We start from the raw sequence: 11,941 nt of genomic DNA, 5'->3' as shown, positions 1-11,941 counted from the left end.
TACATAGACGGAAGTTTCCTAATTACGCCAATTGGGACCAAATCTTACCACAGAATGGCCATGTAAAAAAATTGTTACCATCATATTCTTCTTGTCTTTCTTTTCATGTTTGTTTTTTTGTCTTTTTGTCGGTACTTTGTTTTTTCGATCATTTATTTTTATTTATTTTTAACATTTCGCCTTAGACTTCTGTTTAGATTTGATTATTTGCAAGATATATATGCCTCGATAGTCATCACCGTAATTCTTAATAAATCATTGAGCGAGTTGTTTATTTTACTTAATCATTATAGAATATACAGAACATTTGCTGATTGTTAAGTTCATACAATTCTCAATGGGGAAAATCTTGTGCTGATTGATACGAATAATTGAGTTATTTACTTCTTACAAAGCAACCGTTAAAGTCTGTTGATTAAGAGAAAGATTTTACCGACACTAACAATGCTATACAAAAAGATTCTCTCAAATGAGCGAGATTACCAAGACTAAAACGGATGTGGTTTTCTTAAGTAATGGATATTGAAGTGAATTGCTGGGTTTAGCTTAAGATTCTCTATACCAGCTAATAAAAGTAATTGAGATTTTTATGACAAAACCGATCTGTTTAATTAAATCAATAGCTTTCATCATAGGAACTCAATTTTTACCAGACGAACATCATTTCATTTTTTTATTTTAAGAAGACAAGTCAAAAATGTCCGATCGTTCTGTTTCCTGTGCTTTTTATATAAAAAGAAATTAATTGAATTTTATGCTATAATCTGTGATAATTATAACAGCTATATTAAGTTCAATCTGTACCAAGCGGCGTTTGTTATCTCCGAGTTATTACAAAAACAGTTTTTCACGATATTCCCATATGCTATTACGTTACTGTACGTACCTGTCGTTAATCAGAGGCACTCGTCATATTATGGACATGTGGTAATTGGCTTTATCATTGGTCAGCCAATTAGGATCTATCTTAAAACCGATACATTTGTTTTTTATGCGCAAAACAATTTAAGAAAATGGATTATACAAATTTTATTATTGGAAGGAATTCATAACTTTTTTTTGCAACTCAGGTTTAAAGCAACATAAAGGTAAGTTTTGTTTTTTTAACAACCAGGATTTCAATATCAAATATCTATATTATATGTATACTAAAAAGATAAAACTTGGACGAATTAGTGTAGAGAAAATGAAGTTGTACTTCAAACAAGAGGAGTAATTATAACGTGTTTATAATATATATAACATTATAAAAACTATGATATTAATATTGAAAAAGCAGAAATCTAAAGAATGTCATATGTAAATTAAATCAGGATTTATTATCTAGTGAAGGTGTTAAATAAATGCATTTAGAATTGGAAAATTGAAGATTTGATTAGAAATTTAGAAATAAGAAATATATAAGTTTCATAACTTAAGATACGATCTGCAATAAAACATCAGCTGTTGAAGAGAATCACATTTTAATAGCGTGAATCCTGCTGTTACGGAATCTTTTGTGACAAAACTTTCATACATTGTAAATATACGAGTTAAGATGATCGGGATGATTAAATGTTTGTGGTTACTGTACAAAGTCTCCAAGAAACGTTCTGTCGTCATTGATATAACCAAAGATTGTTGGCAGTTAATAACTTCATGTAGGCCATGGTGGTGAAATTAAATTGTAACTTTGAAACATTCAGAATTCTTGTCGCCATTGATATAACCAAAGATTGTTGGCAGTTAATAACTTAATGTAGGCCATGGTGGTGAAATTAAATTGTAACTTTGAAACATTCAGAATTCTTGTCGTCATTGATATAACCAAAGATTGTTGGCAGTTAATAACTTCATGTAGGCCAAGATGATGAAATTAAATTGTAACTTTAAAACATTCAGAATTCTTGTCGCCATTGATATAACTAAAGATTGCTGGCAGTTAATAACTTAATGTAGGCCATGGTGGTGAAATTAAATTGTAACTTTGAAACATTCAGAATTCTTGTCGCCATTGATATAACCAAAGATTGTTGGCAGTTAATAACTTTATGTAGGCCATGGTGGTGAAATTAAATTGTAACTTTGAAACATTCAGAATTCTTGTCGTCATTGATATAACCAAAGATTGTTGGCAGTTAATAACTTAATGTAGGCCATGGTGGTGAAATTAAATTGTAACTTTGAAACATTCAGAATTCTTGTCGCCATTGATATAACCAAAGATTGTTGGCAGTTAATAACTTAATGTAGGCCATGGTGGTGAAATTAAATTGTAACTTTGAAACATTCAGAATTCTTGTCGCCATTGATATAACTAAAGATTGTTGGCAGTTAATAACTTAATGTAGGCCATGGTGGTGAAATTAAATTGTAACTTTGAAACATTCAGAATTCTTGTCGCCATTGATATAACCAAAGAGTGTTGTCAGTAAATAACTTTATGTAGGCCAATATGATGAAATTAAAATGTAAATTTGAAATACTAGTACTTGAATTGTTTTCGCAGTACACAATTGTTTTGCTGCATTATATTAACGTATGGACAATTGCATGTCATGATTAAAAGTTTCTTTAGTAAGGAAGGAAGAGATACTTTTGTTTGTGTTTTACAGTATTTCCTTTTTTATTTCTGGTTTTATTATTCTATTTGTTCTTAAGAATGGGTTTTCTAAGGTGATGTGTAGTACAACATGTGCGTTGGACTGTGACCTTTCGATATCAGATTTTAATGTATTTTTCCTCGGAGTTTTGTCTTTGTGTTCAACTGAAGATTTATATATCTTTTTTCCTTGAAGTTTATGCTTTTGGGATCACTTAAAAATTTGTATGTGTTTTAAGCAGAGTTTAAAGATCATATGAACAATTTTATTTACTGAAGAAGTGAACATGCGTATTATTTTATTGCATTGCAAAACAACAACCCATTTTCAAATTTTAATTTTACTTTTAGTTTTAGAATGTTTCTAAGAAGAAAATGATCTTTAGATAGAATAGAGGTACCCACGTCTTTGCAATTCAAGTTAAACGAGAATTTTATATTGGTCGACATCTGACAATAACGTTGACTATTTTGATTTATACATGAACAGAAACAAAAATCTTGCAAACAGACTCCCATTGATACATACATGTAACATTAACATTGAAAACCGCCGATGACATTACCAAAAATATAAATAAGTAGTTAAGACGTGATCATTGTCATGATTGATGATATAATTCCCTAAGAAGCTGGTATTATCCTAGTATAACATAAACAGAAGGAGATGTGGCATGCTTGCCAATAAGACAACTATCCACCAAGGTTCAACTATCTTAGATGTAAGCAGTAAAAGGCAACCGTACGGCCTTCAACAATGAGTAAAAATTCCATACATGTGTACATACATATAGAACAGATTTAATTATATGTAGTTTATTTTTGCTTAAGACTCTGTTTGTCGTAAGCCGAAGACCCTATGTGACTAGGAGATGAATCCATGTGTTTCAATATTTTTGTCGGTTTTTTGTTATTGGTTTGTGATCTTTTAATGCATCCCTTTTTCCATTTGTGTAGGCTGTCGTCTTAGACAATATAATGAAGATGGGGGGGGAACACAAAAACAAACATAAATATCTAAGTGGCAATGGCGTATATCAAATCAAATTTCAAAGCGATAGATTTTAATCGCATTTTATTGTTTATGGAATGTTAAATTCGATTTTAATTCAACCAGTTGAATGCGATTGTCTTGAAAGTAGTTCAGATTTAGAAAGTTTATTAATAGTTTAATTGATTACGATCCATTTGTTTTCCCGATTTTTTTTCATTGTGCATGCATAATAGGGCGCCTTTAACTTTAGAAAATCGATCCTGATTCTGATCAACCTTAAGTGTTTAATTTGAAAATTGTAAAAAAAAAACAGAATCTTTCGAAATTGATGTTTGAAATCGATTGAAATGATTTGTATTAAATGTGAGCGCCAAGTGTGTTCCATCTCAAACTAATCGATCTCAATGATCTTAAGGGGAAAATTTGTCATTTTGCTTAGTTTCTTTTGTTACCTATTCTGACATCTGATTCGGACTTTTTTAAAACTGAGTTTTACTGTACGTATTGCTGTGTGTTTCTTTATTCTACATTGGCTAGAGGTATATGAGGAGGGTTAAGATCTCACAAAACATGTTTCACCCCGTCGTGTTTGTTTTTTGCTTGGGCTATGTCAGGTGCCTCTGACATTTGTAGGTCTATTGGTTTGTTTTATTAATTTAAATTCATGTGAATTTAGTGGGACGTCCATTTCACTGAACTAGTACCCATTATTCAGGAGTCAACCGAGGTCCACCTTCGAGTGCGGGATTTTCTCGCTGCGTTGAAGACCCATTGCATTGGACCAGGTGGCCTTTGTCTGTTTTCTGTTCTTTAGTCGATTTGTTGTTACTTTTACGTACTCTTTCTAATTTGTCAAAGCATTTTTCTTGACTGTTAAAACAATAAGAAAAGCACAAACACTGTACAACCATTGTGTTAGATTCATGGGTATTCTAAAATAATGAACTTTATAAAATCGAAGTGCATGGAAGTTAGCACAGTTCGACGTGTTACTTTGTAGTAATCTATTTATATCTACAAAAGAAGCTGCTTTCAGCGACAACAAGGCGCTAAACGGTATAAAAGAAATAGCAATTATTTTAATAAGGCGTACGTCTGTAACAGTTATAGTATCACATTCACAACGATGAATGAAGAAATTGACAAGTAATTATTTTCTTGTTAACCTTTTAATAGATTCCACTTTAGGTCTTCAAGAGGAATTTGATAGAGAATAGGATGTTTTAAGCCGTTTCTGAAAAGACAACATAATCAGTTTTATAACGATGACTGAAAGACAAAAGAGCTTCATTGTTTTTGTATTCAGAAGACAGAATATCGTTCTTTGCATAGTAATATTATACGCTACGACAGAACGTAAAAATAAGGCAATGGCTAGGCGGAGAAGCTTTTCAAATTACGAAAGATTGGTGAGCATTTACTCTTAATTTAAGCTCAAAGTTCATTAATTACTTTAAAATTAACACCAATTAACTTTTCTTCACCACTTTTTACTGTGCTTATTTCATCACATTGCTGTGTAGTAGAACATCTGTTACATTACAGACGGAAAATTGACATGATTGGTTCTTACAGAGATCTACGGTGAATACTTTCGGACAACTGGTTCTGTACATGTCTTGTCACAGGTAAATTCACAGTGATTCCTTACAGACATTGGTTTTTGCTCGTCACATGGATATTCATCGTGGTCATTTACAGACATTTGTTCTTTCTCGTCACAGGTATAGATTCATGGTGATTACTAGCTGACATTTGATTATTTCTCGTCACAGGTATAGATTCATGGTGATTACTTACCAATAAGTAGTTCTTTCTTGTCATGGAGATTCATGATGAGTACCTTCAAACAAATGGTTCTTTCTTTTTGTCCACGGTAAATTCCCAGTCACATGGTAGATTCATAGTGAGGACTTGCTGCAGTTTAGATTATTCTCGTCACATGGGAAATACCCAGTGATAACTTATAGCAATCTGGTTCATTCCCGTCACATCGTTGATCACCAGTGATTACTTGCGGCAGTTTGGTTTATTTCCGTCTTATGGGAAATCACAGGGATTGCTTACAGCCATTTAGTTTATTGCCGTCAGATGGTTAATTCCCAGTGAGTACTTGTGGCAATTTGGTTTATTCCCGTCAGATGGGATATTCCCAGTGAGTAATTGTGGCAATTGAGTTAATTATCGTCAGATGGGATGTTCCCAGTGAGTACTTTTGGCAATTTGGTAATTCCCGTCAGATGTGATATTCCCAATGAGTAATTGTGGCAATTTAGTTTATTCCCGTCAGCTGGGATATTCCCGGTGAGTTATTTTGGCAATTTGGCTTAATCTCGTCGCTTTCGATATTCCCAGTGATTACTTACGGCAGTTTGGTTCATTCCCGTCATATGGGAAATTCCCAGGGATTGTTTACAGCAATTTAGTTTATTCCCGCCAGATGGGATATTCCCATCGAGTACTTGTGGCAGTTTGGTTTCTTCCCGTCAGATGTGATATTCCCAGTGACTAGTTACGGCAGTTTGGTTCATTCCCGTCACACGGTAGATTCCCAGTGACTACATAAGGTAATTTGGCGCATTCCCGTCACATGTGAGATGTGAGATTCATTGTGATCTTTAATCAGATGATGAACAGTCAGTGATTTACTGATTGAACTCATTTACAAATTACCCGTAACTAAGTCAATACGCAACAATATCAAGTTTACAGTTTTTGAGTTTTTCTTTGCTAATAATAATTTGATGGGTTTGATGTAGTTGTTGATTGTTTTTCGAAAGATGTATAACCAATTTGCGTTGTTCTTTATCTCACAGTTTGTACGAGGTAAGTCAGTCCTATCTACCTACACAGTGTATGTTTTATACTTAGGTTCAAATTTTGTAAGTTGGCGGGAATTTGATTTTTTTTTTTATAAATGTGCAATTTAAAAACTGATTTTGGTATCATGGAAAAGATAAAGAAATCTGAATCCCTGTGTTGAATCAATCTTGAATGTTTCATTGGAAAATAAAAAAAAAAGGGAAATAAAAATAGGGGAGCATAGTGTATGTCAAGCTCTAATTCGTCCAGAGTGGGAGAAAAAAAACAAGATATGAAAATTGAAACAGAAGCTATCGAAGATCTGCTGTCAACATACTCTTCTTCAAATAATAAAAACGAAGAAATCATAAAGATTAGACATTAAACAAAAAATACGAATTCCTGAAATTGGAGAGGTAAATTTATATGCGGTAGGGTTGAATTATTTTATTAAGATATGGAGTTACAATTTTTAACGTGCAGTATCGTCGGTTTGATTTGAAAATTGTATTGAAATTATACGACATTTAATTATAACATGATATTACATGACAATAACACTTTGAGAACGCAACTCTGAAGAGACTGTTTAACAGAATGCTCCATATATTATATTTTGTTTTGTTGTTTGCCAACGTGTGTAGTTGTCCGTATTGAACTTCCATTTTTGCTTGACAAATTTGGGAATTTTATTGGAATTTGACCATTCGTTTGAGTATTGTAACAACTCTTCAACGCAACTCATCTGAGACCAGTTGACAGAAAGCTCTCTTACTTTTTAGGACTGTTGGCATCATATTACACTATTAATACAGTAATTTTGATCGAGTATTTTAAAGGGAGTAAAGGACATTTTTACATTAATTTTTGACATTCGTACCACAATGACACATGGTGACACACATTTTGGTTCATTATTTGTATTTGTATTCAGAACCCCTCTCCCCCCTCAATGTAGATGGAGTGATTTTTCGCTACGACGAAAAAATCTGTTTGTGGAAATTGTTTTTGAAATATTTCCCATCTCTACTATAACTTAAAGAATACGCATTAAAAAATTGCCACTTGGCATATACTCATTCAATCATGAAAATGTAACACAATCATTGATCACAATAGAAAGGAAGAGTTTCATTCACCTATTATATGCTTATAAGCTATAAGCTGCACTCGAAATTTATTTTGATATACAATTTGTTTTTACCATGTCTGGTATGAAACAAATATAGCAAACAAATAGCCGACATTCCCTGAAAATGAATCTGGTATTCTAATCATCCAAGAAATGTCACCCAAGACGTTTGTTTGTAGATCTCTTACAAATAATACCGGACAAAAATGTTATTAAACAATGAGTAATTCCATTATTGAAAGCACCCCTACAACGAAAACATAATCTGTAATCTCATCCAATACTATAGAGCTACATGATGCGGTTAATAAAGACATATTAAAATATTGGATGAATGACGGAAAAACTTGTTTCCGGACTGACCTTCTGTCCGACTTAAATAATAATACTGCAGTTATCAGATATTGAGAATAGTGTGATGGGATTTCTTAAATTTAACTTGTTTTGAATGATTTTCAGGACTGACCTTTTGTCCGACTGAAATAATACTCTTGTCCGACTTAAATAATAATACTGAGGTTAAATGATTAGTTATCAGATATTGAGAATATTGTAAGTGATGGGATCATGGGATTTCTGAAATTTATTTATTTATTTTGTCTATTTTAAATCTTATCGTTATTTTTTACAATATTTATTTAATTGATATGATTTAAAGGGGAAACAACTCAACAGATATCATCATGGAAATACTTGATGGGAAAACTGTATGATGCAAAGAGTTGAAGATTTTTCTAAATCGATTTGATATAACGTTACAAATAATGGATGTCTTTTATATCTATTTTATTTATTCTCAAATTATTTATATATTCCTTTTTAGTTTGCCTATCAGCATTTCTGTTTTGGTCGATATTGATGCTTTCGATGATTTTGAAATACAAAATGAATAAGAAAGAGGCGGATTTAGGGGGAGGGGCAAGGTGTCCGCCCCTCCCTTTGCAGGAAAACATGGGTTGATTATTGTGGGGAAATCAACGAAACAGGGCACTCAATAGGTCCCCTTTATGAAAACTTCTAAACGTCCAGCGGCAAATATTTCATACATTAAAGCTCGAGAACAAACAATTATTTCAATAAGTAGGTTCTGCACTGGTAAATGAGGGCCACAGATATCGCATTGAATCACACAAGCGACATTCAAAGATGTGTCGCAAGGGTTCTTCAACGTTCTAATAGTGTTACATCAGACACGAGGCATCGTATTTAGCTAGGAAGTGGCTGCGTAATCGTTCATTTCACACATTTAGATGGATGGATATAGGAAGATGTGGTGTGAGTGCCTATGAGACAACTCTCCATCCAAATAACAATTTATAAAGTAAACCATTATAGGTTAAAGTACGGATGGCACATTTAGCAATATGTTTAATACTACAAGAAGCGATTTGTCCAGGGGTGTTTATTTTCTATACCAGAGTCAAACTTTGGCATTGATAGTTACCAATCGACACAACTTCTTAAAGAAAACATAAAAAGACCCAATATGGACAATGGAAAAAAAAGCGTCAACGCCGAATAACAAGCGTTAAGTCTACGCCGAATAACAAGCTTTAAGTCTACGCAGAATAACAAGCTTTACGTCTACGCAGAATAACAAGCTTTACGTCTACGCAGAATAACAAGCTTTAAGTCTACGCAGAATAACAAGCTTTAAGTCTACGCAGAATAACAAGCTTTACGTCTACGCAGAATAACAAGCTTTAAGTCAACGCCGACTAACAAGCTTTAAGTCTACGCAGAATAACAAGCTTTAAGTCTACACAGAATAACAAGCTTTAAGTCTACGCAGAATAACAAGCTTTAAGTCCACACCGAATAACAAGCTTCAAGACTACAAGTTATGTGCGTTATTTACTCTGTTCATTTTGCCACCCTGCTCTTTTCTCTCTTAAAATGACACTTGCACATCCAAAAGTATTTTATAAATTGCAAACTTAAAAAGAATTACAACTATTGGTTAAACAGGTTCTCGAAATATAATTGAAATATCTTGTTTTTGTATTTAATAGCGAGTAAAAGGAGCGGAGGCCACTTTCCCGCCATTGTTTCATAGGGGTTGGTCAAAATCTGAAAATTGTTGAAACGTTCGAGAGTTGTGATAAAGTTTGAATAATGTACTTTAAACATTTTGAAAGATATAACAGAAACAATTTGGAAAATTTTGCATCGAAAAACATCGTACGTACTTTGTTTGCATGGATCGACTGTACACATGTAGCGCTCTGTGCTAATCTTTATTTGTAGGGATCTGACAGCGCTACAGTGCTAGAGTCTCTCCTTATGCAAGATTTATTCTGATGAATTACTTTATTTTGTTAAGTTCTTTGGTAATTCTTTGCTTTGCCGTAATGAAACACTTTCAAAATATTTATCAAAATCTTTATTAGTATATATAATCAGGTGATATGTTCAGAAACACGCCATTGAAATCTCAAGGTGAAGATACGGAGGAGTTAAGTAGTAAAAAACAAATAAAATGATGAAGATTTTCTCAGTAAACTATGCCATGCAGATTGTTTAACGTTATGAACATGTCGTTTTGTTAAATTTAATGTTCAATCCTTTCCATTTGTATTTTTACAAAAACTGACGGTAATGTAAATTACAGGTTATGAGGTCAAACACGCAAAAAATTTCTTCACGTATTATAGTAATTCGTATATAACCTGATAATGAGGCATTTATATAATTAACAACAGATTAGAACGCATCAACCTCTTAACCAAACATCAACGGTAATGAGCTCTCTTCATTACTCCGTGTCGTCACATACCACGTGTATGTTTATGTAGCTGGTATCATTCTCCTAATTGATGTACATGAATTAACATCTAACCCACTGAACAAATATACATATAACTAACTAGACTAAGTGCTTAATACAAACATACGAGATCCTTCCGATTATCAATCTTCCGGAAGCAAACTCATATAGCACTTTCTTAAATCTAAATGATGTAATATCTACATCTATGCTTAAGGTGGTACCCGACACTTTAACTAATATTAATTTGGTTCGTTTAATTTTCATAAAATTTTGACAAAGTATTCGCTTTGAACCTTTAATAAAAATTCAAAAATTTCAAAAATTTTGAACCAACCATTTTGTCAGAAAAATTACACTGGTTATATTAGCAGATTGGAAAACACCAATTTGGGTCATTAGGAAGCTTAATATCCCCTTTGCAACTCAACGTAATTAAAACGTTTAGCTGACTTTACAGAGTTATCTCCCTATAGTGTTAGGTACCGCCTTAAATCTAGGGATGAAATAAAAAGGCGAGTGATTGATTGTAACACGAGTGCCTTCAGATTATCCATCTCCCGGAAGCAAACTGACACACACTATCCTAGTTAATTTGAACATATTCATTTATAGTGGATTAGGAAACCAGTAATTGCAACTTATACTAATCCCTTTCACCTTTGCAGGTGCAAGTGCTGCCTTGTACCGGCATTAACCTGCTTTTTTTTCGAAATCTACAAGGGTGTCTTTTACGTGCAAGAGATATTACTCTCTCTCAACACGGGTCAGCCGTTTATCGTCCCCTTCATACGGACTATCATCGTTTCTCAAGCCCATACGCGCAAATTGTGTCAAAGGAGAGCTGAAAATATAGTCTCTTAAACTTTCTTCTTGAAGCGGGGTTTGAACCAGTAACTTTCTTAAATCTAGGTATCAAGTAAAAATGTGAATGGTTCTGATTGAGTATTTACAAAAATAGTTACTTCTTTTGATTAAGTTATATCGATTAATACAAGTGCTTGTTCTCAGTTAGAAAAGAGATTGATAGTCACAGTGTAATGCTGATGTAATATTTTGATAGCTTATTATATGAATTGTTTCAGTTGTTAATTTAGTTTTAACTAATCTTGAGAGTCCTCGAAATAATAATAACATATAAAGTACATACAATATTATAATGATACATTCACGGTATACAATTTTATACATATTATACTAATGAAAAAGTAAAATCACAAAAATTTTGAAATTTAGAATTTAAAAATTTAGAAAAAGCATATTAATTTGCACAATTGAACAAAAAAAATGGAACATTTTGTTTTAAATAAAAGTATCATAGATACCAGCATTTGCGTCAGATGCGCGTTTACTCTTAAAAAAGACTCATCAGTGACGCTCGAATTAAATATGAAAGTTTAAAAGGCCAAATAAAGTACAAAGTTGGGGAGCATTGAGGACCAAAATGACTAAAAATTGCTGTTCGATGTGAGCACAGGCTCCGAGTTGAAGACCTCACCTTGACGTATGATGGTTTATTTTCATAAATTGTGACTTAGATGGAGAGTTGTCTCATCGGCGCTCATACCACATCTTCCTATGTCTACTAAATGTTTTAGGAGATACAAGTATGTTGCTCATCATTATGTATTTGGTTTAATACTGGTCCATAATCTATAAATGTTT

General features: G+C 32.9%; 1 protein-coding gene across 1 annotated transcript in view; it reads left to right on the top strand.

Moving 5' to 3' along the window:
- The first annotated feature begins 859 nt into the window (after positions 1-859).
- Positions 860-11,941, top strand: part of LOC134692835 (neprilysin-4-like) — an 82,338-nt gene continuing 71,256 nt past the window's right edge. The window contains exon 1 of the mRNA XM_063553428.1: positions 860-1,088. The gene's annotated coding sequence lies outside the window, so the exon portion shown is untranslated. The remainder of the gene's footprint in view (positions 1,089-11,941) is intronic.

This window comes from Mytilus trossulus, chromosome 12 (genome assembly GCF_036588685.1).
Source record: "Mytilus trossulus isolate FHL-02 chromosome 12, PNRI_Mtr1.1.1.hap1, whole genome shotgun sequence".
Classification (NCBI taxonomy): Eukaryota; Metazoa; Mollusca; class Bivalvia; order Mytilida; family Mytilidae; genus Mytilus; species Mytilus trossulus.
Note: the sequence above shows the minus strand (reverse complement) of the source record. Positions and strands in the feature narration are given on the sequence as shown.